Source organism: Papaver somniferum, chromosome 1, assembly GCF_003573695.1.
Source record: "Papaver somniferum cultivar HN1 chromosome 1, ASM357369v1, whole genome shotgun sequence".
Taxonomy (NCBI): domain Eukaryota; kingdom Viridiplantae; phylum Streptophyta; class Magnoliopsida; order Ranunculales; family Papaveraceae; genus Papaver; species Papaver somniferum.
In genome coordinates this window covers 111,402,015-111,409,201 of record NC_039358.1, presented here as the reverse complement: position 1 = coordinate 111,409,201, position 7,187 = coordinate 111,402,015, and the positions used below count along the sequence as shown (strand labels likewise).

The 7,187-nt window shown below is 35.0% G+C and overlaps 1 long non-coding RNA gene across 3 annotated transcripts; it reads right to left on the bottom strand.

Moving 5' to 3' along the window:
* Positions 1-382: 382 nt before the first annotated feature.
* Positions 383-3,106, bottom strand: LOC113331932. 3 transcript variants are annotated; one of them, XR_003351236.1, is made up of 5 exons: positions 3,053-3,106; positions 2,779-2,839; positions 2,239-2,329; positions 1,863-1,963; positions 383-877 (listed from the first exon to the last, which is right to left on the bottom strand). It is a non-coding gene; the product is annotated as an uncharacterized LOC113331932 (long non-coding RNA). The 3 variants fall into 3 exon arrangements; XR_003351237.1 differs by having other exon boundaries at positions 2,977-3,101; XR_003351238.1 differs by lacking the exon at positions 3,053-3,106 and adding an exon at positions 2,938-2,976.
* Between the last annotated feature and the right edge of the window lie 4,081 nt (positions 3,107-7,187).

The window sequence follows — 7,187 nt, the reverse complement described above, 5'->3', positions numbered from 1 at the left end:
ACCCAATTGGACTTGGGACTATATTTATCATCAACAAAACTGGATTTGTATCTAAACAGAAATACACTGATCCATTTGAGTCATCATGATTCATGGCAGCTCTACTTTTGCCTGCCTTACCAAGTAAGTTGTTAAGCTTATCCTACCGATTCATGTACTTTTGCGTGTCTTACCAAGTAAGTTATTGTGTAGACAACTTTGGAAAATCCGAACAACCCATCTCTCATTTTTTTGAATGATTGAGGACGAAAAAAAATATTTCAAGACCTCCGAGTCTTTGGTAACTTCGTCTTGTAGATATCCACCGATTCTTATTTTCAAATGGTAGAAGGATAACCATTACCTAAGACAACCATAAATTAAGCACAATTGGCAATAAAAATTAGCTAAAAAATCTTCCCCTCAAACTCTTGTTTTTAGAAATTGTATTGAAAATGTAAGTAGGTATCCTTATACATTATCCAACTTTGAAACAATGAAAGTAAGCATAAAGCATGACTATGGCAGAACCTCAAAGGATGAGATAAGTCCTAAGAAACAATAAATAAAAACAAAAATACAGTGATGTGTCCTTCGACTAATAAAAAGCAAAAGTCGAGAGTATGAAATTTTTATTAATCAAATGTACTTGAGCTAAGTGTTTCTTGCACTCTCTTAACTTCATTTGAAGAAATTTATACCCCAATTGTCTTAAATCTCATCTAAGTTATAGAATGCTATGAACAACTCCTGGAAAATATTGCTCTATATGAAAATATTGCTCTATATGAAAATATTGCTCTATATGGATGAGTGAAGAAAGCTGTCTCACTGATGGATAATTAACCCCGTGATTTTTTCCGCAGCCAAGAGCCCCACCATATCACTTCCGTTGCTCCTGCAAAAAAAAAAGAAAAATTTCCCAATTAGCCAAAAATGGAAATTAGTAGATATTATAAAATGAATGGGTAAACAACTTCAGCTACTTGGAATCGAAAAAATCAAAACACCCGTCAGATATGACCGATTTGAGAGTTTCTTTAGGCATATTAAGACCTAAGAGACTGAAGAGAAAATCAGAAAGTGTTGTCCATGACTTGAAGGAGAATAAAATCAAGACCTCTATGTATGGCCATTTGGACATTATAACGGAAATCTATCCCAGAGCAATGGCTTAAAATTTCAAGATAGATCATTTTCAAATATATCAAGAACCATGATAACTGATTAATAATCGACAATATCCACTATGCATAGATTTGAATGAAACCCACTATATTTTCCACACAAAATACAATGTAAAATTCATATTCAAGTGTTCATGTATTAGAAACTATATTCAAGTAGTGAATCTAGTGATGATGCTAAATATGAATTTTCAGAAAACTGTAGAAACAGAGGCCATCTCCAAGGTCAAATAATCATCCATTTATTTGTTAATAAATTATAATTGTCATGCAAAAGCACTAAATGAAACTATGATATGCATTGTATTTCCCAGTGTCAGACCTGAGAAACACTTAGTTGATTCAATTTACCAAATGCCTCCTTTTTTCGACAACTTTAAGAGCTCTTTTGAGACTTTCGGTCATCATTGTTGATTTATAGTTCATTATGTCGCCTATCAATCACTATGGGCCCATCCTTAATTGAGTAGTTTGGGGGCAACTGGATTCTAGATATGTACTCATTACTTGGCTAATCAATCTAATAAAGTCGCATGTTTTCTGCGACATGGCATATAAAAACATCAAGTTCAGGTCATTCTGTGAGAGCAAATGTGACCCCATCAAACATGTTAAATTTTAACCATGGGACAAAAAGTTATTTTTAGTTTCTGACTTGTTTTAAATGGGAGTTTGCGAGTCCGAATGACTTTTTACCTCTGTCGCCTCCTTAAATTTTTCTCATATGCAACAACTCCGTAGCATGATCGAAATCGACAAAAACAGCCCTTCCAGTCCAGTGTAGTCGAGCCATGTACCTACAAAACATGTTTCGTTAGTCTGTACCCACTAATATAGATAATTAATTCCCTTGGTCATCTGTTTAACCCTGTCACTGGTTTTTCAACCTCCACAGTGCAGGTATACCACCATTTTTGCAACTATGGGCACAAAATTATTTTCTTCTTTTAAGAGGTCACCCGTTAGCTTGTTTGTCGCAATCCCCCCCAAAGAGACATCCTTAGAAATATTTCCCAACCAAAGACAACTGACAACAGAAGATAAGATTAAATCCATTTTGTTTTCTTTTTACCTCTCATTTTCAATGCTCTCTGATCGTGCATTAGCAATCGTTCTTCTTTCTACTGATTTCATTCTCCAGCATAGATACCCTCCAATCAGGTCTGCATGAACACATGAATTAATAATTGAGGGTAATTAATCCAATGACATGCAATACGCAGGGGAATATGTTTTGAGAGTAGAAGTGTAGAACAACCCACGTAATGAAAATTTATTAAGGTCGCATTAAGCAGTAATAAAACAACCACACCACCACCACCAGCACTAAGAATTATGAAGGAAATAATAAAGTGCGTAACATCTTCTACAAATGTATTCAACATAGTTCGCAAACAGATCGAAGCCCTATTACTGTAGTAATTTCTCTAAGTGAAATTCAAGCAGGCTATTATTCATGGAGATAGAACCACTAAATACTTGCCCAATCCGAGATGGATCAGAAAACCCCATATTAAGTTAACACAACTTGACATCTAAACCCTAATAGATAATTGAAGGATTTGAAGAGACAATAATGTAACTTTCTAAACAAAAATGATAAAGGGGTCACCTTGTAAAACGGAGAGAAAGTAATCAGTCGGACAACACTTTCCATCTTAACCTTCTAACCTCTGCAATTATGCAACCAAATCAAGTCAAGCATGTACAACGATGATTTATACCAAAAGAAAAAATACACTAAAAATTGAAAGAAAAAAAGTTAAAAAACCATTAATAGATATATGCTGAATTAGGTTCTTGAAAAAACCTTTTCGAGCTACGAAATCAATTTCTTATACAATATCATCTGCCAAAATTGTCAAAATCAGCATATCCATCTTTACCTCTCAATGCCTGATCTCAACCACTACAAAATGCTTGGGTGCCCTACACAGTAAACCCAAAGTATCATGAAATTGAAACTGAAACGGACACTCATTTAGAGGTGTAAAACGTGCCGGCCCGGAACAACCCGGCCCAAGAAGTCACGTGCTTAGCGTGTTGCGTGCTGTGCTGGGCTGTGCCAGAGCCGTGCTGTGCCAGAAAAATAAACGTGCTGTGTCGTGCTGGGCTGTGCGAGCACACTTATTTTATGTTCTCCAAAATAAATATTTTTAAGATATTTTAGTTAATACATGTATTATTATTAAAATAAATTAGCATAACGAAAATAAAATGTCATAAATTGGCTAAAACAATTTTTGTGAAATATGCATCAAATGTGATGTATTGTGTAGTATTTTACGCATGACGTGACATGCTTTCTTCGCGTGTTGTGTTATGCCGCGTGCTGTGTTGTGTCGGTGTGCCTATTTGTCTGGCACAACACATCACATTAAACAAATATGCTGTGCCCGTACTGGGCCGGTCACATGTTGTGCCGTGCTGTGCTCGAATTTTAACGTGTTGTGATGTGCCTTAAACGTGCTGGTCCGTCCCAATTTACACCTGTACACTCATTCATAGATTAGCATGGCAGTTAAAATGAAATTTCAGCTCTCACATCTACACAAAAAGAAAACCAATATTATTAGGCATTACAAATATACCAAGTCTAGCATGTATATTCCTTAGTAGCCAGGAACGGGAATGAGGTCGGGAACGAGATTTGTGAAATTCTAAAAAAATGAGATATAAGGAGCGTATCGGGAGCGTAAATTAAATTTTATAGAAAGATTAGTTATACTACTGACTTTCTGACAGTAACTCATTCATTCGCTTATATTTTTTTCTCTTGAAGCATTATGAAGCTAGTTTTCTACTTTTATATGTCTGTATCCATTGATTTTGCGGTGCAAGTGGAGATATATCATATACAGTTTATGGTAAGACGTTGGGCTTGCTCTGACTTAGCCCAGAATAAAAAGACGGTTTTAATTAAACATGACCCAAACTAAATGATTATAACCCTAGGGTTTTCGTACCAAAACTACACTTTTCTTTCTTCTCCTTCCTGTGTAGCCGCATTCTGTCGTCTTCTTCCTTTCATCTCCTCTCCTTTCTTTTCTCGTTTCATTTTTCTCTGCTTTCTTCTTCTTTGTCCTTTCCCCTTTCATCTTTTTTATATCTGCATTCTTTTTTCCCTTCTTTGTCTCGATTCTCCCCGGGATAGTATTGAAACTAGGGCTGTTCATGGTTGGTTTTGGTTCGGTTTCTAGCCAAACCAAAACCGAAACCAATACTATTGGTTTCTAAAAATCTAAACCAAACCAATCCATTAACCATTGGTTCGGTTTCCAAATGGTTCCAGTTGGTTTCGGTTTGTCCCAGTGGTTTTTGGTTAACCAATAATTATATCAAACCAAAAAAAAAAATACACAAATTTACAGATAAAAAAATCGTAGTTGCCGATAGTATTGGTTTACACAAATATACAGACAAAAATAAAATAAAATAAAAATATCAAGAATAGTTAAAGCTTACTCTAATTCTAGAGATCAAAAGAAGATATATAATATATCTTAATTTAGTTATTGACAAATAAAAAAAAAGGAAGACGGGAAGAAAAAAGTCGAGTAGCAGCAGTTGTAGTTGGGGGTGGAGAAGGGAGGCGGCTGAGAGAAGGAGAAAGAGAAAAAGGGAGAGTATCATAATGAAATATTAGATTTAGGGTTTCTATTTATCCTCTAAATCAATGGGTAGAATCTAATACTTGTAAATCGACGGTAGAAACTAAGTTTAAAAATTAATCGGTTTTCCAATGGTTTTTGGTTCGGTTTTAGAGGTCAAACCAAGCCAAAACCAACACTATCGGTTTTCCACTTTCTACACCGTAACCAATCCATTAGTAAATGGTTCGGTTTGGTTTCTTCTTAATTGGTCTGGTTTGGTCCGGTTCCAGCGGAAAACCGAAACCATGTTCAGCCCTAATTGAAACGTTCCTCATTCAAAGGAGCGCGTTTCTCTCATGTTTGGAGCGCGCTCCTATCACGTATCTCAGTAAGAAGCGCAAAACCGCGGTTCTTAGTGAGATTCGTGATGTGTTTGGACGTTCCTGGCTACTAAGGTATATTCATTAGAAACCGACTTAATTGCATTACGCTGAATCAGTCGACATAGTGAAAAAGATCTGAAAAGGAAAAACTGGTCATGTATAATACAAAACTTGTGATGAAAAAGATACCCAAAGGAATCCATATTACCCAGAGAAATCGACTGTATCCATTGAAACCCAAGATGGGAACAATTACACAAAGGGTAAATCTTACCATATCTAATCCGGTCCATCCTCTTAAAAACATGTATGCCTGTCCCCATAAAGATCATATCCATGTTAGCGGTGCCATGACATCCAGATTCGTCACTCATTACCACCAACATCTTGGTAAACTGCAATAAGCCTCTTGACTGGTAAGAATTTATGGAACAAATGTATTAGACCTTCACATTAAGCCTAAAACCGATCCAGTTTATTAGATACGACAAATATATACAGTTTTTATTCAGACAAAGACATAGAGAATCAAGAAAAGAAAAGAACTGAAGAGTAATGGAATCAAATAATAAGAGAACCAAAATTAAATTTTGATATTAACTTAATAAATCTTGCTATTGCTATGATCAACCACATACGAATCTGCAAAAATAAAAATAAAAAGACATTAGGTTTTGAATCAAATAAAAACATTACTTAAACCTAACATTTTATTTCTTCTTCCTCCTCCTCTAGCTGCAGAGATTTAACGCCTAAACCCAAAAATCCAACTACTAAGCAACAAAATCACAAACCTAACCAAATTATTCAATATTATATATCTCAATGCATTCATCAGCTTTACTTACCATATTAGAAAAAAAAAGTTATAAGCATACCAAAGAAGTTATATTTAACAACAAAAAAAAACAATAGGAAGTTACCTGTGTTGTCAAACAAAACAATAACTTTTACAATCCTTACGAATTTTCACCACTGGTTGAGGAAAAAAAACCCTAAAACTTCCAATTTTTCCTGGAAAGATCTGTGATTGAAAACAAAAACAAACATTAACAAAGCATTTCACATAAACCACATAAACCAAACATGACAGAAGAATTAAAAAGAAAAACTTTGCTGCTACTTCAATCACCAAATCTACCCTGGCTTGTTCTTCATGCGTTTGGGTATATAAGATTCTATTCCATTGCAAAGAAAAGAAACTGCTACTCTATTGATTGCCATGAAATTAGTGAGCTTTAATCCCATTGATTAGAAACAATTCGAAACGGCTGGGACATTGAGTTATTCTGGTGTGTCATGTGTTTTATTTTTCTTCTGGTCTTTTCATCGAGGAAATAATGAGAAATAGTAATGGAGAGTAACTATCATGCCGAGATAATAATGGAAATCCATGGTGGCTCAATCACGTACGTTGAATTAGGGCATGGAGAGCGGAATCATTTTAAACCACGATTTGTCTCTTACATTTTCAGACGAATAGGAGCCGCCGATCGGTGGAGAAAGCCTATTCAAAGCCAACGGATCAATAAAAAAACATTTGTTTTTGTAAGATAGATTGTATGTTTTTAAAGTTTCCATAAGTTCACTTATGTTGAGCATTTGTCTATTAAATTAATCATGGGTTCTCTTGTGGTTAGTTTAATTGAATATTTTTGGATTCAAATTCATACTTGTATGTGATTTGTTATGTCCAAAGAAATCCTTCTTTTCTTTCGAAATTAAGGTCGCTCTTGTTGTTCTTCCGGGAATGATATTTTATGGGGGAGAGTTCTTAATTGAACTTGTGCTTAATTGCCAAATCTTTGTGGGGAGTGCGGCTGTGGAATATTATAGGGGTTATCTTGTATCTTTATAAACTCCTTGATGAATGCATTTAGCTTCGGCTATATGATTGCATATAAATAAGATGATATACTTTTGCTTTCTTTTGGTCAAGAAATGTCTCTTTCGGAAATTTCATTACGATCCCATTCGTGTACCTTTGCCAATTTTATTGACAAAAAGGAGGGAATTAATATGTAGTTCACACTACAAATACATAT